Source organism: Schistocerca piceifrons, chromosome 1, assembly GCF_021461385.2.
Source record: "Schistocerca piceifrons isolate TAMUIC-IGC-003096 chromosome 1, iqSchPice1.1, whole genome shotgun sequence".
In the NCBI taxonomy this organism is placed as follows: domain Eukaryota; kingdom Metazoa; phylum Arthropoda; class Insecta; order Orthoptera; family Acrididae; genus Schistocerca; species Schistocerca piceifrons.
In genome coordinates this window covers 1054413428-1054436016 of record NC_060138.1, presented here as the reverse complement: position 1 = coordinate 1054436016, position 22589 = coordinate 1054413428, and the positions used below count along the sequence as shown (strand labels likewise).

The 22589-nt window shown below is 45.3% G+C and overlaps 1 protein-coding gene across 1 annotated transcript in view; it reads right to left on the bottom strand.

The window, feature by feature from the left end:
• The window catches only part of LOC124742567 (receptor-type guanylate cyclase Gyc76C-like), a 376341-nt gene that overhangs the window by 253891 nt on the left and 99861 nt on the right, over window positions 1–22589 (bottom strand). The gene's annotated exons all lie outside the window — the stretch shown is intronic.

Genomic DNA, 22589 nt, shown 5'->3' with positions numbered 1-22589 from the left:
GACAAGAAGAAGGGACCGGTTGGTAGGACATGTTCTGAGGCATCAAGGGATCACCAATTTAGTACTGGAGGGCAGCGTGGAGGGTAAAAATCGTAGAGGGAGGCCAAGAGATGAATACACTAAGCAGATTCAGAAGGATGTAGGGTGCAGTAGTTACTTGGAAATGAAGAAGCTTGCACAGGATAGAATAGCATGGAGAGCTGCATCAAACCAGTCTCTGGACTGAAGACAACAACAACAACAGGGAGCTCTGTTTATCATTGGTGTTATGTAGGTACTGATATGTGCTACTGTTATACTTTTTCTTTTCTGTGTGTTGTATGTCTTTTCTGTTTTAATTTTACGTATTTTCTAACATTTGGCATTATTTACATATTTTGGTAGTCCTATTCTTTTTAAATCATTATTTATTATTTGCATGTCCGGATGACATCGCTGGATACTGTCGTAGTAATCTATTTTCGTACACGAATTTCTGTGTAGGCTGTGTTTAGTCCTATGTATTCCTTTGTATTCACTTGTGAAGGGAATTAAACATTCCTTTCGTGTTATTTTTGTGCTACCTATTCTTCTTAATTTTCGTAGATGCGTCTTTCTGTTTCCTTATTGATAGGCTGTTTGCACTGAAGTAAGACTTCAAAATACGCTTCAGTATGCCATCATTCACGAATTCAGTACTCCTCAATTAAAAAGTACAACAAAGCAAGCTAAAGTTCTGTTGGTGTGTTTTGCGGGCTTGACTACATACACACATACGGTTGGGAGCCATACTGGAAACGCTGTTACAGCATAGCTGATACCAGCAAAGTATCGAAACTTTACACTAACGCAGAACGCTATTCTAAGCAAAGCAGCCTTTGATTTACGCAACAAGAATCAGAAGTCATACGCTTCAGAGTTGCAATAAATAATGTGCCAGCGACTTAACTGGAGGAAGAAGAGCGAACTTATATTCGGTGCAGTAGTTTACTAAGCACAAAATAATGTAACATTGATGTGCAGACATTGCGACATTAGTCCTGTATGTATCTAGGAGAAACATTTCTGTTTTTAGTGCGAGAAAAAGAAAGCGATGCGAAAGAAACTGAGATGAACATGTTTATTTAAATACATTTTTGCCTCAAAATATCGAGATTTTATGAATGGGCTGATATTTTATATGCGGATCATAGAAACGGAAATCTCAAATTGTTCTATCTGCATTCGAAGTACAAATACAGCCAGAAATCATTTCTCTAACGAGATGCACCAGGCACACCTCTAAATTTTTGTTCTTTTGTGCTTTTCGGAAGCTTTACATTTTTGAATATCTATACATTTTAAAGAACTTGATTTCAAAGAAAAAACATTCCATTAAAATAATATCAGCGATGATTACATTTTGGCTTGTCTGTGTATAAGATTTATCCAGTTATTTTTCATAAGGTCGGACGCATTTAGCTTATTTAGTTTCGGTGAGTTGTCAACACTGGCCATTGTTGCACGAGCAAGTTTCATCTCAAATGGAAAGAAACAGCTGCCATTTTTTTTGTCTGATTGTGGAAATTCTTATTCCCTTAGTACTGATCTAGATGGAGTACGGAAAGCATAGCACAAAACAAAAAATTAATGTATGTGTCATTTTCAGCAATCAGGCAGGCAAATCTCTTGACCCACTGTAGATATGTAGACCCTACTCTGATAAAGGATGTACGCTGTGGAGCGAGGCTAACACAGCGACGTAGTCTCTGTAATAGAGAAGATGCAGCCTTTAATTTCATATACCTGCTGCCAGAAACTTCCGCCACTTAGTTTGAGATGAACACTATTGCTCTTCAGACACAGCGATAAACTGAATTAACTGCGCCTCAGGGGAGAGGAGATGTTGCGCCGGAGCTCCTGGATAAGATGCACTTCAACAAAATTGTCGCTTTTTCATTCCGCCTTTTTAATAGTCGACTGTAATCTCCTAATGGTGTATAGGTGTAGACAGGACTGCAGAATTTCACAGTTTGCTTACTCCTCCCGATGGCTGTTCAGGTGATTCAGTTTAACGAGGTCAGTAGAATAATAGCTCTGCAGTACGAGTGGCAACGGATTTTGTCAGCAGAAACCCTTCTGGAATCATAAAAACAGCATCGTAGTTGTTCTCCATCACAATACCTGTTTACAGCCCCATAAAAGGAAGGTGCCACTGCTTTTCCACCATTTTACGTATGAGCTGGTCATTGAGGAGAGGCCAGCAGTCAACACTGGACTTTATTCATAGAGGCAACGTACGAATAATAAAACTGGGTCGCCCTGATGGATTGCATAAATTATCTATTACAAAAATTCCTCTACAAACAGTTTATATCATACTTTACAAAGAGGTAAAAAATACTGTGTTACAGTAATCAGGTTGAGAAGGAAGGGATCACAAGTTTTGTAACTTGAAAGAAATCACCAGTGGACTCCCACAAGTAGTTCCTCACATATTAAACAAGCCTCCAATTGCACAGGTATTTGGGTGTCACTCTCGACCGTACAAGGAACATTGATTGAAGCTGAAGCAGAAAGTATCCTCCAGAAACTACCTCCTTGGGAAACTGGCGGGATCGAACCATCCACAAACATTAAGAACAACAGCTCTTGCCTTATGCTATTCTGCAGGAGTGTATGCTAGCCCAGTGTGGTACAATTCACTACATGCAAAGCAGATTGATGTAGCCTTAAATGACAGCAGTAGGATTGTTACAGGCTGCCTAAGGCCAATCCCCATGGACAAAGTTCAATGTCTCGCTGGGATTACGCCATGTGACATCAGAAGAGAGGTTGCCGCTATCATCGAGATGCATAAATCAAATACAGTTACCTCACATCCACTCTTTGGACATCAATCTCCCAAGCCAAGACTGAAGTCCAGGAAGAGTTTCCCAGCAACTCCACAGCCCTTAGAAGGATCAGCTGCTGCTACCCGACTCACCAAGTGGAAAGAAAGATGCCAAAACCTGTCAAACTAGATGACACGATAAGAATCCCTGCCGCCTGGACACATGGAGAAGTGGGTCATCTGGAAGTCCTTGAACAGACTACGCACTGAAGTCGCAAGCTCGAGGGACAATCTCCTTAAATGGAACTTCCAACTACCAAATGCCAACACAACACTGTGCGAATGCGGTGAATTGCAGACAGCCCGGCATCTTATCAAATGTAACTCATGCCCAACCAGCTGTAGCATGAAGGACTTAACGTCTGCAGCACCCAATGCTATTAAAGTTGTCCAATTCTGGGTGAATACTGCAAAGTTTTCTTTGTATGTACTGTATATGTGTTCATTTTAGTGTAAAAAAAATTGCACATATGGCAATGAAAGGTTTTAATTTTGTACACTCCTGGAAATTGAAATAAGAACACCGTGAATTCATTGTCCCAGGAAGGGGAAACTTTATTGACACATTCCTGGGGTCAGATACATCACATGATCACACTGACAGAACCACAGGGACATAGACACAGGCAACAGAGCATGCACAATGTCGGCACTAGTACAGTGTATATCCACCTTTCGCAGCAATGCAGGCTGCTATTCTCCCATGGAGACGATCGTAGAGATGCTGGATGTAGTCCTGTGGAACGGCTTGCCATGCCATTTCCACCTGGCGCCTCAGTTGGACCAGCGTTCGTGCTGGACGTGCAGACCGCGTGAGACGACGCTTCATCCAGTCCCAAACATGCTCAATGGGGGACAGATCTGGAGATCTTGCTGGCCAGGGTAGTTGACTTACACCTTCTAGAGCACGTTGGGTGGCACGGGATACATGCGGACGTGCATTGTCCTGTTGGAACAGCAAGTTCCCTTGCCGGTCTAGGAATGGTAGAACGATGGGTTCGATGACGGTTTGGATGTACCGTGCACTATTCAGTGTCCCCTCGACGATCACCAGTGGTGTACGGCCAGTGTAGGAGATGGCTCCCCACACCATGATGCCGGGTGTTGGCCCTGTGTGCCTCGGTCGTATGCAGTCCTGATTGTGGCGCTCACCTGCACGGCGCCAAACACGCATACGACCATCATTGGCACCAAGGCAGAAGCGACTCTCATCGCTGAAGACGACACGTCTCCATTCGTCCCTCCATTCACGCCTGTCGCGACACCACTGGAGGCGGGCTGCACGATGTTGGGGCGTGAGCGGAAGACGGCCTAACGGTGTGCGGGACCGTAGCCCAGCTTCATGGAGACGGTTGCGAATGGTCCTCGCCGATACCCCAGGAGCAACAGTGTCCCTAATTTGCTGGGAAGTGGCGGTGCGGTCCCCTACAGCACTGCGTAGGATCCTACGGTCTTGGCGTGCATCCGTGCGTCGCTGCGGTCCGGTCCCAGGTCGACGGGCACGTGCACCTTCCGCCGACCACTGGCGACAACATCGATGTATTGTGGAGACCTCACGCCCCACGTGTTGAGCAATTCGGCGGTACGTCCACCCGGCCTCCCGCATGCCCACTATACGCCCTCGCTCAAAGTCCGTCAACTGCACATACGGTTCACGTCCACGCTGTCGCGGCATGCTACCAGTGTTAAAGACTGCGATGGAGCTCCGTATGCCACGGCAAACTGGCTGCCACTGACGGCGGCGGTGCACAAATGCTGCGCAGCTAGCGCCATTCGACGGCCAACACCGCGGCTCCTGGTGTGTCCGCTGTGCCGTGCGTGTGATCATTGCTTGTACAGCCCTCTCGCAGTGTCCGGAGCAAGTATGGTGGGTCTGACACACCGGTGTCAATGTGTTCTTTTTTCCATTTCCAGGAGTGTAGAAACAGTTGATCCAAGTTCACGGAATAAATGAGGCAAGTTTAAGAATAAGCATAGCACATGAAAAGGACTCAGGAACATAGCACAATGGATGTAATATTGAACTGGAAAACGCTTGTCAACGAACTGATAACACCCTCAAGTTCAGAAAACTTTTTTAGTTCATAATTTCTAGCCTTGAAAAGAAAAAAAGGGAAAAAAGAAAACTGCTGAGATATTTTGCATGTTTCCACTCTTAAATCTTTAACGACGTGATACTTTGGAGTTAATTGTCTGTTGGAGAAAAAGGGAATCGTTGACAAGAACGGCCAGTAGGAATGACTTCAATGAAAATGACACTATTCTCAGTTCACAATTAATCATTTTCATTATTCCTTCGTATGAAGGAGGAGGCCATGAGCGCACGGACAGACCTGCTGGGACGTGGTGGTTTAGACCAGCCAGCTGGGGGCGACGTAATGGATGCGTTGAGTCCCTTCAGAATAAGTCTGTAAATATAATTTAATCTTTTGTAGCGAAGTTAATTTAACGTAACAATACACAGTTGTACCAACCACGACAGTAAGGTGTTTCCTGACTGGGACCATGTCCTTACAAAGGACCTAGCAGGATCACTCAGCCCCACGCTTCTGAGGAGGTACCATATAACCAGCAAGCTCAGCGGAAAAGATGGAAGAAAGATTAAAATTTAAGTCCCTTCGGCGACGAATTCAGTGATGGCGGAGCATGAAATCGCTTTGCGGGGAAAAAGTCTGACACGCTGTTTCAAAGGAATCACCTCGGCATTCACCTTGAACGATCTAGGGAAATCAGAGAAAAAAATCTGGATGACCTGACGAGGATATGAACCGCCGTCCTCCCGAATGCGAGTCCAGTAGTTAACCACTCAGTCACATCGCTAGGCGGCTCAAACGAAGGAAGGACTTCAAAAAATAGACGACTATTGGTTCTTTTGTTCAGAACACAACTTTAGGAACGGTAAAGGCACCAGAGAGGCAATTCTGATGTTGTGGTTGATAATGGAAGCAAGACTAAAGAAAAATCAAGAAACGTTCATAGGATCTCTCGACCTGGAATGGTGCAAAATGCTCGAAATTCAGAGAAAAATAGGGGTAAGCTACAGTGAGAGATGGGTAATATACAATAGGTACAAGAGCCAAGAGGGAATAGTAAGAGTGGACTACCAAGAAAGAAGTGCTCGGATTAAAAAGGGTGTAAGGCAGGGATATAGTCTTTCGCCCCTACTGTTCAATCTGTACATCAGTATTGACAGTCACGAAGTAGATGAAGTTAAGGATTTCTGCTACCTAGGCAAAAAATAACCAACTAGCACTGGCAAAAAGGGCATTCCTGGCCAAGAGAAGTCTACTGGTGTTAAACGTAGGTCTTATTCTCAGAATGTACATTTAGAGCACAGCATTGTATGGTAATTGGAGCATGGACTGTGGGAATACCGGAACAGACGAGAATCGAAGCGATTAAATGTAGTACTACACACGTATGTTGAAAATTAGGTTGACTGATAAGATAAGAAATGAGGAGGTTCTGCGCAGAATCGGAGAGGAAAGGAACATGTGGAAAACATTGACGAGGAGAAGGGACAGGATGATAGAACATCTGTTAAGACATCAGGGAATGGTTCAAATGGCTCTGAGCACTATGGGACTTAACATCTAGGGTCATCAGTCCCCTAGAACTTAAAACTACTTAAACCTAACTAACCTAAGGACAGCACACAACACCCAGCCATCACGAGGCAGAGAAAATCCCTGACCCCGCCGGGAATCGAACCCGGGAACCCGGGCGTGGGAAGCGAGAACGCTACCGCACGACCACGAGATGCGGGCCATCAGGGAATGACTTCCATGGAGTCGCAGAGGGCAAAAACTGTAGAGCAGGCAGAGATTAGAATACATCCAGCAGATAATTGAGGACGTAGTTCGCAAGTGCTACTCTGAGATGAAGAGGTTGGCATGGGGAGGAATTCGTGGCAGGCTGCATCAAACCAATCAGACGACTGATGACTGAAAAAAAAATAGGCCAGTCTATTCGCCGAATATCCTCTTCAAATAGCTCCGCCACCTGCTATGTTCGATGAGGTCGCGCATCGTCATCCATAAAAATGAAGTCATGGCCGAATGCATAACTGAAAAGACGTACATGGGGAAGGGGCCCATTATCACAGTGACGATGACCGGTGAATGAAGATTTTGAGGTCAGTGCGCCCATGTAACAACAAGCCTCCCCACACCATAACACCTAGATCGCCAAAACGATAATGTTCGAATAAGCTGAACGCATCCTGATATGGCGAGAAGTGGGAATACGTGATTGTCGAATATGGGCGTTTTGCCGGTCCAGGTGTCAGAGTGTTGGGAGGCATCACATTGCTTGGGCGTCCTGACCTCCAAATCTTTAAACACTGTGTACTCACCAGTCAACTGTGCTGTGAGACTGTGCTCGTCACCCATGTGCATCTTTTCAGATGTGCATTCAGCCACGATTTCCTTTTCATGGATGACAATACGCAAACGCATTGAATAGAGTGGGTGAAGGAGCTCTTGGAACTAGACGATATTCAGTGAAAGGACTAGCCCGCCCGTTGGCTCGACTTGAATTACTTCGAGCACTCGTGTTGGAATGCGTTGGGGGACATTTTGAAGCACGTCCACGTGCCCCAACGACCATCCAGCACTTGTAAATCCCGCTGGTGGGGGAATGGAACTTCCTACTAAACCTGTGCCCAGCATGGTATCATGTTGCAGAGCACGCATAACTGCCAGTGATGATAAATACCCTATTAGGAACCATGTCCCGCCTTTTGTAATGTCTAGGGGACAATCACAAATCGTCGTGACTTCAGTGTAATTATGGTCTTTGAATAAAAGTGTCATTTCTGTTCGTATCATTGGGTATTCTTCCAGTTACCTTTTGTACTATACTCTGAGCCGTGCTCACTCCCAACTATGCGTTTTCGTGAACTTCGATGTCTATCTGTGTTTGGTTTCCCGCCCTTGTTGCGGTTACGTCATGGTTCTTCTTCCTTCTACGTGTGGCAGCAGTGGTGTGTATCGATATTTGCGCCGTGTACCATCTTTGGCTTTGTGCATACAGTTTCCGGCTAGGGGGTCTGCAGGCATTTGGTCGGTTGCTGCGGACCAGGGAAGTTATCTCCGCGCGGTGCAGCCGGCTGGGTCCGCTGGCGGTCCCTGCGTAGTGTCGGAGCATGTGTGGAGCTGTCCGATTGCTACGAGCTTCGTGGTTCACCGACCCAGGACGTCAAAGTTGAGCAGTAGTTTCAACTACCCAAGCCACGTCCATTCATGCCTTGTGGCCGTTAGTGTTCCGGTTACCTGCCCTGGCCACTAACGTAATCTCAGGCAGCGTCCTTTCCTCACCTGTTGTCGCCGTCCAACATGGTGTGTAACTTTGACAGCTAATACGTACTCCATTGTGGATTATCACGTTTGTATCCTTTGGTGTTTGAGTTCTTTTTTATCTAGTTGATTTTTAAGATTTCTTGTTTTTGAACATTGCAGCCTTCTGCCTTTAAGGGACTATGGTAATATTTTTTTTAAATTTTGAAACTTAATTGTGGCCTTCAGCCATTTGTATTGCACTTAGCATAAGTTTGTTCTATCTACTTTGCTTTGAGGCTTTCCACCTATCTGTGATATATGTTTTTTTAATTATTTTATTTGCTATTTTAATTGGATTTTTATCTTGTCGATTTTTAAGATTTCTTGTTTGGAGGCCTTCAGCTGTGAAAGAGTTGCATTTGGTAAAGGTTCGGCGATGTGCCGCTTTGGTTGCAAATGTGTTATTAAATTACAATAACTTTCAATTAGAAGCTGAAGCTGACCCCGACCTTATTTGGCCCTTTCCACAATCCTAAATACCTGTTCTGCCCAGCGCGTTTAGCGAGCGTATCACACTGTACCAGTTCTTTCTATGTATGGTACGAGTTTCATCGAGATATACTCCTTGGCAGTGACTCGTCATCCAACAGGCACTTTCGTCATTCAGCTTCACAAACCAGTGTGAAGATTTTTGAAGAACTGATGTGTATACGAAGTTCCAGCTTTAAGAGTGTCATGGACTGCAGAGCTACCAGTAAAGAGACATTGATAACTGTCAGCTTTGTACGAACACTTCAGACCATACGTGCACAGTCACCCATGTATCACACCAGCTATAATAAATTGTCGCTATTTCATCGTGGCACATACGCGTTTCCAGAAGGAAGGCAAACAAACACCACCGAGGCAAGAGTAAACTTTATTCATACGCATTCAGGCGCGAAACATTTTGACAAACTGTGATATACTTCTGTATTACCAATCGCATCCGCACTGAACACAAACACCGATCCACGAAAATAGTGGTACGGAAATCAGGAATCACACAGAACGACATATATAGTAAACCTGAAGAGGGATGCGGCACCTAGAATCCAGTTTTAGAGCATTCAAACGCCTTTTAGTGGAGTGAATCATATGCGTACGTGGATACAGGTTGTGTATGGCAGAAGACAGCAGCCATGTATCTCACTGTTGCTTGCTGTGAAAACAAGCACCCTGTTTACCGTGCCCGTTTTTGAGACACACAGGCAGTACACGCCTCGCCGTTTACCTGCGTTTATGGGTTCCCGCAAACTTACATCCTTCCGGTTTGATATTCAAACTGCCAACTTGTAATATTTTAATGTGCCAGTTTCAAATATCGATCCGGCATGGAGCTAAGGAATTACTGCTCCCCATCTAAGAGTAACCTCAGTTGAAGTTGTTCTGCTCGTTACGTATTTGAGAGCAGCACACACAGCTGTGCTTCAGAGCAGGTTTCTCGCGTGTCTCTGGTAGTGTGGAACAGTTCTAGCGATCTGCTAGTCTGTGAATGACACACTAAGTGGTGTCTTACGGAATCAAAGTATAAAAATTACGTATGTTATATCACGTAGCAGCTTCTGTTTGCAGCATCATCATGATCGCATCCGTATTTGGCGACATCGCAGTGAATGCACATTGGAAGCGTGTATTCGTCGTCACCATACTGGCGTATCACCCGGAGTCATGGTATGGGGTGCCATTGGCTACCTCTTGTTCGCACTGACGGCACTTGGAACAGTGGACGTTACATTTAAGATGTGTTACGACCCGTGGCTCTGCCCTTCATTCGATCCCTGCGAAACCCTACATTTCAGCAGGATAATGCAGGTCCTGTACAGGCCTTTCTGGATACAGAAAATGTTCGAGTGCTGCCCTGGCCAGCATGTTCTCCAGATCTCTCACCAATTGAAAACGTCTGGTCAGTGGTGGCCGAGCAACTGGCTCGTCACAATACGCCAGTCACTATTCTTGATGAACTGTGGTATCGTGTTGAACCTGCATGGTCAGATGTACCTGTACACGCCATCCAAGCTCTGTTTGACTCAATGCCCAGGCGTATCAAGACCGATATTACGGCCAGAGGTGGTTGTTCTGGGTACTGATTTCTCAGGCTCTATGCGCCTAAACTGCGTGAAAATGTAATCAAATGTCATTCCTAGTATAATATATTTGTCCAATGAATACCCTTTTATCATCTTCATTTCTTCTTGGTGTAGCAATTTTAATGGCCAGTAGTGTATTAACAACTGTCATCTTTGGAAACCAACTGAGATACTCCACAGATGCACTATTTTAAAATCATTTATCCTATAGAAATCTCACAGCTACACACATTAACCTTTGTACTCGATGATGGCGTACAGAAAACCGGTTAGTAAAATAAAATATAGATATTGTAGAATATTACAGCGGTGTCGTATGTGGTCCATTCTTATGGAAACCTCCTTTCTCCTTCGGTTCTTCTCGTTCTCCGCTATTATGTCTATCTGGTAAGGATCCAAGACTGAGAAACAAACTTGGAGAATCGGAAAAGAAAAATATACTGCAGTGGATTACTTCGACGGTAGCCACGCGTGCCTGATGGATTAGGTGCTGCTCGCCAATGTGCCGTTGCGAAGACACTCTGGGACTGTCGACGCGCCCAGTGCGGACGTATTCTTGCCTCGGAGGGAAAGGAGGGGCTTGGGGCGGGTTGGGGGGGGGGGAGGGGGGGGAGGGGCCTGTTGACATGCGTCGACAGACAGAGCGGCCGCGCCTGACACCTCATGCATTTATATGGGCTCTGCTGTGCCGCGGCCGCTGTTTCATCACGAATTATTAAAAGTCGGGCAATGTCGACGCAGCGCAGCAGTGGAGACCGCAAATAACGACACAACTCTGCCGATACAGGTACAGCTGACACGTACTCCACGTTTCCCACAGCACGCAGTCTGCAGTCTCCGTAACGCATATCAGAGTCGTCTCAAAGCTGGGTTCTTATTTCCCCAGTTCAGTTTTCAATTCCCGACGGTCAGCTTCGTTTCTTATCTGCTCTAGAATGGAGTCTTGTTCTTCTCAAGAATTTTATTCCTGCATTTTTTTAAAATCAGAGTTCTTGCTGTTGTAACGCAGCAGTCGCTAACGAGAGACACTAATTTAACATTATTCTAGTGTTTTGTCTGGTCTTGTTCTTCATCTGGTGATGAATATTACCGCATTTACAATGTCGCGGAAAAAACGCAGCATCCTCAAGGACTTTGTTCAGGTACACCAGAGTAAGATGGTTCAAATGGCTCTGAGCACTATGGGACTTAACATCTGTGGTCATCAGTCCCCTAGACTTAGAACTACTTAAACCTAACTAACCTAAAGACATCACAGACATCCATGCCCGAAGCAAGATTCGAACCTGCGACCGTAGCGGTCGTGCGGTTCCAGACTGCAGCGCCTAGAACCGTTCGGCCACCGCGGCCGGCCTGGCTGTCAGTCACAAACTATTCCCAACGTTTACCGGCTATGTGTCTGCAATAACGGGGCATAACTTCGCAGATACAAAATTATAACCGGAACATTTTCTAAGTGTATGTTTCGTCGCGAAGTTTCGTTGTTACGTTGACTCTGTGACACAGCTCGCCCACAACGGCTGGCTACACCAGAGTATAATTTGTGCATAATGAAGCGTTGTAGGGTTAGTGATTCATTTTCAGAATGAAATTTTCACTTTGAAGCGGAGTGTGCGCCGATGTGAAATTTCCTGACAGATTAAAACTGTGTGCCGGACCGAAGCTAGAACTCGGGACTTTTGCAACGTAAACAAGGGAGTCATACGCCAAAAATTATGCCGATAATGTGAACTAAAATGGGCCATCTTGCCCGCTGGGATCGCCTTATCGAAGGGGGCGGCCAGTAAGAGGCAGTCGTCATTGCAATGGACATCACCAGTCATCAACCGTCGGAGCGTCCGGGGCCGCTGCACACAGTCAGAGACAGTTGCTGTTATCGTAGGAGAACCATGGGAACATCACGTCTGCAAGTCAGTTGTTTCTCACACCCGGCATACCACAGCAGGACGGTGGGTCCATGAATGACGAGCCCAAATAGTTAGCAAAAACGTTCCGGTATTCCGTTCTGTTCCTTAAGACCAGGAATTCGTCGATTATGTATTGCCACAAATCGAGTACTTCCTTTTCGCCGTCGCGGTACGTGTAGTGTATCGCTTTTCCTTGTATCCAATTGACTGCATTCATCGGGGCCATCGGGAAATAGACGGCGTCGGGATGAAAGAGGTCCAGCGGCACAATCGAAACATAGGGGAGGCGTAGCAGGAAAGCCAGTACCTGGCGGATCAGTTTCCAGCACTCGCGTGCAGGGGCCACAGTTCAGTCTGTGTTCGTCGGTGTCTACCGTCGCGCAACGTAGGCACATAGGGTCGTCAGTTAGGGGAACGGCATGTAGCCTTCGTCTGGTCGGAAATTTCTCGTTAGTGGCTACATACCACGTCGACCGCACTAAAGTTGACAGAAAGGGCGCGTGGATGGTTCGTCAAACCTGCGTCCAGTCGACCTTGGGGTGGCGTCCTACAATGTTGTTAGCCGGATTCCAGCGATGCAGAACACTATAATAAGTCTTCGCTTTTGGGTTCCGTGTCTCCGGTATAACCCCCCACCATGTGGCTGTGCTCCACGAAAAACGTCCTAATATGTGTTAACGAGGTCGATAGATGTCCAACAGGCAACGGTGGGCACAGCGCGTGTGGGGCCACTTCTGCTGTCATGATGCCAGGAAGACTGTCTGTTGGTGAAAGCCACAGTCGCCGCACTGAGCGAAGGTAGAGCGCCTATGCTCTGTGCTTGACGGGAGTGAGTCCAACACCTCCTTTGTGGAAGGGTAAAGTAAGAGTAACAAAACGGATCTTAAAAACGGCACCAGGGTTCACCAGGTGTCCAAACACTGCCTGTGTCCTGGAAGCCATAGGTAATACACCATTAGAGCTGCCCAAGCACGACTGCGAGATATGGTCGTGAGTCGTGCCAGGGTAGCTCAGTTGATAGAGCACTTGCCCGCGAAAGACAAAGGTCCCGAGTTCGAGTCTCTTTCCGGCACACAGGTTTAACCTGCCAGGAAGTTACAGTGATTCATTTGTTACGGTCATCGGCAATTAGATGGCGCACAGGAGGCCCGTCCGTGCACCATCTATTTTGACTCTGCAGGCAGTAAAGTTGCTGAGTATAGAGGTGAGCAGTGTTTGCAATATTCACTACAGAGTGCAACAATGCCCCACTCGCGAGTACGTATTGTTGAACAGATTCAGCCATTTGAACAGTGTCGCATTCTTGGCGTGGTGGAAGGTGGATGGACGTATCGATGGACTGCCGCACATATTGGGCGCAGTGTGTCGGTGGTGTTAAAATGGCTCTGAGCACTATGCGACAACTTCTGAGGTCATCAGTCGCTTAGAACTTAGAACTAATTAAACCTAACTAACCTAATGACATCACACACATCCATGCCCGAGGCAGGATTCGAACCTGCGACCGTAGCGGTCGCTTGGCTCCAGACTGCAGCGCCTAGAACCGCACGGCCACTCAAGCAGGCTGTGTCGGTGGTGTGCTGCTGCTTTCAGCAGTGGTCTGTGAGACACACCACCACATGTACTGGGTGATCAAAAAGTCAGTATAAATTTGAAAACATAATAAACCACGGAATAATGTAGATAGAGAGGTAAAAATTGACACATGCTTGGAATGACATGGGTTTTAAGAGAACAAAAAAAAAAGTTCACAAAATGTCCGACAGATGGCGCTGGACAACAAAACGTCAGTGACTGCTACCGTGAGGGGTGAGAGGTACGCCGATATGTTACAGAATCGCATCACCCCCAGCCTGGCTGATAAACACCTGCTGGAACGTACGATGTTTATGCAGGATGGCGCTCCACCCCATATTGCTAGACGGGTGAAAGATCTTATACGCGCGTCGTTTGGTGATGATCGTGCGCTCAGCCGCCACTTTCGTCATGCTTGGCCTCCCACGTCCCCAGACCTCAGTGCGTGCGATTATTGGCTTTGGGGTTACCTGAAGTCGCAAGTGTATCGTGATCGACCGACATCTCCAGGTACGCTGAAAGACAACATCCGACGCCATTGCCTGACCATAACTCCGGGCATGCTTTACAGTGCAGTTCACAACATTATTCCTCGACTACAGCTATTGTTGAGGAATGATGGTGGACATATTGAGCATTTCCTGTAAAAAACATCATCTTTGCTTTGTCTTACTTTGTTATGCTAATTATTGCTATTCTGATCAGATGAAGCGCCATCTGTCGGACATTTTTTGAACTTTTGCATTTTTTTTTGTCCTAATAAAACCCCATGTCTTCCAAGCATGTGTGTCAGTTTGTACCTATCTATCTACATTATTCCGTGATTTATTCAGTTTTCAAATTTATACTGACTTTTTGATCACCCGGTACATCAAGTTCTGGACGTCTGTGTATAACAGACGCACGTCAAGATCGACGCATTGTGCGTGTTGCGATGGCCGATCGAACATCAACGAGGGATGAAATTCGCACACTTGTCGCACCTGCTGTATCAGCAGGGACCACTGGTAACCGTCTACTTGCAGCAGAACTAAGATCACCTGTGATTCTGGCGACGCTACCACTGACCCCCCCTTCCCCCCAGTGTGGCTCCTCTGGAGCTGTGACGGCGTTGAATAGCGCTCTGATTTCTTCAGTGACGAAAGCAGATTCTGTCTCTGAGTGGGAGCTAGACGTACACGTGTAGGATATAGGCCTGATGAGCTGCCTTTTTCAGAACGCATTCGCCGACGATACACAGCTCCCATCCCAAGGCTCATGATGCGGGCGGCCATCAGTTACAACTCGTGGTCACATTTCGTGTTTCTCCAGGGTAAAGTAATCAATGCCCGAGATACTGCACAGGCTGTTATGCCCGTGCTACTCCTATTTCTTCGACAGGGGGGGGGGGGGGGGGGTGATATGCTTTTCCAACTCGACAATGCACCTCTATATACGACTGATGCGGCACAATTTGCTCTTTGTTGTGTACACCAACTGCTCTGGCCAGCAAGATCACCACCAAATCTCTAGTCAATTGAACACGTGTGGGCCACGATGAAGTGAGAACTCATTCGTTCTCAAGGGCCTGCAAGAACCATTGCCGAATTACAACAAAAGGCAAAAGATGCTTGGAACAATCTGTCGCAGGATGCCATTCGACGCCTTCATGATCGTTTCATGCGAGAATACAGGCCTGCGCTGCCTCCAGAGAGACTGGGGGTGCTAGTATGTGTTGATGAGACTGTTTGGGCACCCTTTACTGTGACATGTTAAGTTTCATTTGGTCTGAATTTGTTATGAAGTACTCCTACAATTATGGAATGGCTCTGAGCACTATGGGACTCAACTGCTGAGGTCATTAGTCCCCTAGAACTTAGAACTAGTTAAACCTAACTAACCTAAGGACATCACAAACATCCATGCCCGAGGCAGGATTCGAACCTGCGACCGTAGCGGTCTTGCGGTTCCAGACTGCAGCGCCTTTAACCGCACGGCCACTTCGGCCGGCGACCTACAATTATGAACTACCTGTCAGATCATTTGTCAGGAATACGACCTTGTCCTTGAGGGCGGTTCTAGGCGCTACAGTCTGGAACCGCGCGACCGCTACGGTCGCAGGTTCGGATCCTGCCTCGTTCATGGATGTGTGATGTACTTAGGTTAGTTAGATTTAAGTAGTTCTAAGTTCTAGGGGACTGATGACCTCAGCAGTTAAGTCCCATAGTGCTCAGAGCCATTTTTAAGCCTTGAGGGCGTTGCATTTCTTTTCAGGCAGTGTATTTTCAAAATTCCCCAGTTTCGTCGCGATACCTTTTGCACTATCCATGGACGACTTGAAATACTAGATATATCAAGGATGACAGAGGAGAGTCGTCCGAACAAGACACAGTCAGGGCAAAAGAACGACAGGCGCAAAAATGCGAGCTGGTGCTAGTGCCATAGAGACTCTCCACTTGCACGAGTTCCACCAGCGCCACAGGCGGCGCCGAGGATGAAGACATCGACTTCGCCTCGGCCAGTTGCCGGTCAAGTACAATCCGCCAATGAACAATAAGGGACAGAAGCCTACTCGGAAGATAGAAGAGCAGCTCTCGCTCACTTGGTTATAGATCATCGTACAGGGCTCATTCAGACAGGGTAGGTCGTTCAGTGAACTCTTAGAAGTGAACAGACAGTTGTAAATTGTACTGTGAAGTTTACTAACTATTATTTGCACTTCGACATTGAGGACCTATTTTGTGTTATATTACATGCAGTGATGCAGACTTCATAATTCGACAAGTCACAAAGGTAAGTAAACCTTTTTAGCTCATTTGTGTGTCTTTGTTACTTATTTGTTGGAGTGTTGTAGAACCTTCGTTCTCCTATCCTGTTATCTGACCCTGGGGCATAGCTGTGTAACAGGGAGAAATTATCTGAGCGATGTACTGCACCAGACGCCGCTACGAACTCACATACGCGGCCTTCCGTGACAACAGTGGTAACTCGGCCTCCCCAGCAGTAGCGACACGGCCTTTACAAAACTGGTGACGAGGGTTTACAAGTGACAGTTACTCTATAATTTGTGTAGGCCTATAGCAATTTTACTAGACACCACCGTCGACAACAAACGACATTTTCAGAGTTTTGTTTGTGTGGCCGTGCGGTTCTAGGCGCTTCAGTCTCGAATCGCGCGACCGCTACGGTCGCAGGTTCGAATCCTGCCTCGGGAATGGATGTGTGTGATGTCCTTAGGTTAGTTAGGTTTAAGTAGTTCTAAGTTTTAGGGGACTAATGACCATAGATGTTAAGTCCCATAGTGCTCAGAACCAACCAGAGTTTTGTTTCGGCTTTTCATTGCACCCATATTAAATACATTCCGTCAGAAAGGACTGTCTTCGGTCATCAGAACAAATTGTCGCAATATTAGTGGGTCTTTGTGTCAGACCAGCTGTCCAGTCGTGAGTTCTCTGTCTAAATTTTTTTTTCTGACTGGCACACTAAGTCTGTTATTGGTGCTTCAAAATGGTTCAAATGGCTCTTAGCACTATGGGACTTATCTGCTGTGGTCATCAATCCCCTAGAACTTAGAACTACTTAAACCTAACTAACCTAAGGACATCACACACATCCATGCCCGAGGCAGGATTCGAACCTGCGATCGCAGCGGTCGCGCGGTTCCAGACTGTAGCGCCTAGAACCGCTCAGCCACGCTGGCCGGCTATTGCTGCTTCCCTCAGTTCTTATTTTACTGCACCGATTTATTTTATTGTTTCTATTTCAGTTTTACCACTACTGTCGCTGAATCTACAACCTGTCTAGTTAATATGGCTTGTTCCATTCTTTTCATATGTCCGTAAAATATTAGCCTTCATTTGTTTTCATATCCGAATAAATATTGCTACAATTTTCAATTTCTTTACTTATGTTTACTCTGTGTGTCGCTTCTTCATTATAATTTGGACCTTAAATTTTCCTGATTACTTTTCATTCTCTCTTTTGAATTTCTTGAATGTCTGTCTTTCTGTTTAAAATGAGTGTTTCAGCCGCATACACCCACTCTGGCTTCACGATTGTCTTGTAGTGTCGCAGTTACGTACTATTTGCGGCCAAGTATTTCATTATTTTGTATCGGCCGATGGGTGCTTCAGGTGTTGACAGCGGTCATATTGTTATCAAAAATACTTTGCAAAAAGATAGAGGTGAAAGTTAAAAATACTTGTGAAATAATTCTTGTTTCGCAAAAAGTTTGCAAGTTGCGTCTTCAAGCAAACAAGTAAATGTGGCACTAACAACACTGACTCTGCTGTGAACAATACGTAACAGTGCTCTGAAGATGTATTGTAAGCATTACAAAATTTGTGATGTAAATAACTGAGATGTGTTTTTTTATATTTTCCTGTATTTCGTATTTTTATTATTTCGTGTTTTACTTGAAGCTAATTATTACTTTTTTGTTTTCTTACCACCAGTAACTTGTTCGTGTCCATAAGATTAGTAATGAAAGTGTTTACTTCACATAAAAAACCGCCGGAAATTAACTTATTTCAAGAAATTTACGGTAGCTGCGTCAAGTGTATGAAAAGCTATGAGGCATACACCTTGTTAATAATGAACCGTCCATCGTTTGGAGACGTTAAGATCACCCGCGACCCCATTGGTGCTATTCGAGAAGGGTAGACTATATGGCGGAAACGGTGGTCCCCGGGGAAGGGGGGGGGGGGGGGGCGCGAGAGCTTTCCACAGATCGTGAGACACAGTTCGATGATCCAACACAAAGGCACGCCAGATATATTGCAAGAATAAGAGGGCTTTACCACGACATGATTTTAGTTTGACCCAAAAACAGCGATAAAAATGTGTCAGAACATTCAGATTCGAACAAATTAGTAGCCGAAGAGGTTTGCAAAAGAAATAACTGGACCTTAAGTGGACGCGATCCTATGTTCCAACCCGACTGCCAAGTTTATTGCTGAACGCTAGAACAATTGAATTCCACGAGAAAGAGAACGGCGCACCTGAATTTCTCGAAAAATCGTTTACTAAGCGATTAAAACTTGAATTATTGTTTTAAGCCCTTCTTAAATAGAAAAGTTACAGCTGCGCCACAGCTACGAAAAAAATTTTACAGCTCCGATTTGCCAAAGACCTTCCGGTTTCTTGCAGAGTAATTCTGGTCCTATCCGATTTTATGATACGAAGTTCGGCTGCAGCCGACTTCCTAAACGCGTTGAGCATCCCAGAGCAAAGAGAAAAGACGCGTCCACCATACAGGTTCAAGTAGCAGTGTAAAAACTCACACAACGGACGCTAGCAGAGGAGCAGCAAAACAGGAAGTCCGTGGCGTTAACCTACGGAGTAGCTAGCAGACCGCAGTTCACCGGCAGGGTGGAGAACTTTAGATTAGCTGAAGCAATACGATGCGCTTGTTGTTAGTCCCTTCACGGAGCGCACGACTAAAGTGTGACTTGATATCGTTTCGCGAACGTTTAGCAGTTCTCCGTACGGAAAGGTTTCAGTAGCTTCACCGTAATTGAACTTTCTCCTTAGATTGTTGCCTGAGGCGGGGATTCAGTTTTGGTCTGCAGCTGGTGTATTCCGTAGAAGTAACTGTGTACTGCATTCATTTTTAGTGTTTTCATAACCGCAATTTGCAGTGGGTATGTGAAAGGAAGCAGTTAAAAATTATCTGATACATTTGATAAAAGGTAGAACCAATACGCGTCGGTACATTAAAAAAATCGACTCTAGTCGTTCTTGTAGGGGTACTTTCTTTCTCAGTTCTCGAATCTAGTTTGTTCACAGTTTTGTAATCCTGATGATTTCCGTATCGTTATGTGTCTGATGCACTGTCTCCGCTTTATTTCAGTCTCATGTTTTCCTCTCGGTGGTACAATGCTGCAATTTTCACGTACGTCGCAATACACAATTAGAAAATACAAGTTCTCACTCTCTATTTGAGTAAATTAGGACCTCGTTGAAGACTCTTCACGAATGAAATTTGTTTGAGTTAACAGATTAAGTAGGACGCATTTCCTAATTAGTGACAACGGATAAATTCGTTATAACGACGTATGATCTGATTTCCGTTATGACATGTATCTTGTGATGCGAAAGAGGTATACGTCAGCTGGTTCATTAATTGTGACAGTAGGTTCCAGTCAATGTGAACTAAGCGCAGTGTCCGTCTATTGTTGTTTTTCATTTTGGCCTACTTAACTGCCCTGTGGTGGCATTTATGCGTTCTTCCTTACTACCGTACTGCACAAGCTACTACTTGCTTATCTGCGAACGATATTGACATGTTCCCCTTGAAACATGATTCTTCTTGAGAAATTTCTTCTTTTTTTCCTTTATTACTACTTTAATAAATAGGACTTATAGTGACTGCTAGCAGTCGAAATTTATTTGCATCTTGCTTAGATTTTTATTTGTGCAACGTATTTAGGGGTGAGAAACTTTATCGCCAGGCACATAATACAATACAAACCATTTGTTGTTCAATAATTGCCTGCACAGTGAACAGCGTGTTCATGCTGGGCTGCTGGAGACCACAAAGATTGACCGTCGACATTAAATCAGCTACAGTGTTGAAAGAAGGGGAGAACTTCACAACAAGACATGCGATACTGGCAGACATTGCGATCCACAGCAGTCGCCGAGAAATAACACAGAAAAATCAAAGTGTACTCACCATAAATATTTTGATATTGCCATTGTAGCCTGATGTTGAGAATTTTTTTTACTTCGAAACATGTTTGTTAAAAAAAAATTAAGATAACAGCAACGTAGAGGTACCGTGAAATTTATAAATTGTAATATGATTGGTACAGGGCACTTGGAGAGGGTACTTGTAGATCCTGTACCAGTTCTGTTACATTTTATTTCGTATACACAGCTGGCAGTACTCACGGTTGGGTGGTGGCTGAAAGATTCTCATGCGAACTTGCAGTTTCCGGGCATCCCGTATCTATTGTGGGGCTGTAGCAAGACGCTTTGCCGGCAGGAGTGGCCGAGCGGTTCCAGGCGCTACAGTCCTTAGGTTAGTTAGGTTTAAGTAGTTCTACGTTCTAGGGGACTGATGACCTCAGATGTTAAGTCCCATAGTGCTCAGAGCCATTTTAACCATTTGAACCAAGACGGCTTTGCTCACGTTGGGTGGCAACTCTGGGAGGTTCCAGGAGTTAGTCCGTGGCTCCGGTTCCTTAACCCCAAAGTGCCCACATGAGATGTAGCAAGTACCTATTCAGCTGAGATGTCAGCAAGAAACTTGCCTTTACATTTCCGTGAAACGTGAGAAATTTCGCACTATCTCAGCAGTATTTCTGTTCGTCGAACGGGCCGGCCGGGGTGGCCGAGTGGTTCTAGGCGCTTCAGTCTGGAACCGCGTGACCGCTACGGTCGCAGGTTAGAATCCTGCTTCGGGCATGGATGTGTGTGATGTCCTTAGGTTAGTTAGGTTTAAGTAGTTCTAAGTACTATGGGACTGATGACCTAAGAAGTTAAGTCCCATAGTGCTCAGAGCCATTTGAACCATTTTTTTGTTCGTCGAACCCTGTGTATTGTCTTCGCTTCCAGGCACTGGTATGCTTGTCAACCAATAGTAAACGACCGTTCGGACTCGGTACAAACCTTAGAAATTGTCTATTCGTATTTGTATGCCACATCAGGGAAACTTTTGCAGCGTTCCCCTCTATTTTAACGCTTTGCAGCACAATTAAGTTCTTCACGCTGGCTGCAAGCATGCTGCCGCCCCTCCAAAGAGGGTTTGACCTGAATAGAGAGAACTTGGTATTCTGATCATTCGTTTACTGGGAGACGACCTTACCGACTAGAATCCACTCTGCGGCTGTCGTATCGTGATGACTGCACTTTGAATATATAAATGTCCCTTTTTGTTACAGCGTGAAGTATTACTTCCAAATCTCAAAGGCCGTAATCTAAGCAGCTCGCAGGTAGCTAGTTGCTTTTGCAGTTTGGATGTGGAGTTCATTGCGTTATTTCTCCTGTTTGTTTGAAAACGCTGGTTACACAAATGAGAAACTCTGATTTGTTTTTCTTTCGGTCTTCCTAAAGACGTCGATCAAAGTCCCAAATTATTAGCTTCAGCCGTCCACTTTAATTTTCTGCGTTTTTATTTTCCAAGAGTACCATTGGAATAAAATTCCATACGGTTTTTACATTTGAATAAAAATTAAATAATGTAAGGAACCGACTTCTACTTCGAAAATTACTTCCTACAATTTTTTCCATGACTAGGTCGACCCTTATCTAATAAATATAATCAGGAATACACTAAGGCGTTGTTTCAATTAAATGGTGTTCCCGTTGTGCCCAGTGCCCAAATAATTAATGGAATGTTGCATAACATGCAAAGTTGTTTGTTGTAGTGACGAGTGTTTAGCGCTCGCAGGTTTCAATTTCGGGGCGCAAACCGTTACGACTGAAGATTAGTTACGCAGTTTTGACAAACAATCACGATCGAAAAACAGTCAGTAGAGATACAGGTTATTAAACATCAATGTCTATACGCCGAAACACTCCCTTACACCCTTCCTAAGAGGAATTTGGTTTCTTAATTTTAATTTTAAAAATTAACAGCCTCAGTTGCACAGATTACCTAGATTTACCTAGGTTTCAGTCGGGGTAACACAACCCTGTTCAGAATAACAGTAACTACCGCTTGTTCATAGTGGACATCGTCAAGCTAAAACCACAAATCCATAAATTATCGCCAGACTGTCAAAACTTGTCTGAAACTGCCTCGGCCCCACTTCGCGATCGCGATGCGGCAGCCACGAGTGCTGTACTGGAATTTGGTTTCGTTGATTTTTCTGCCTTTCTTACTTCCACACTGTTTTATCCACAGTGTAGGTTACTAGTCTGA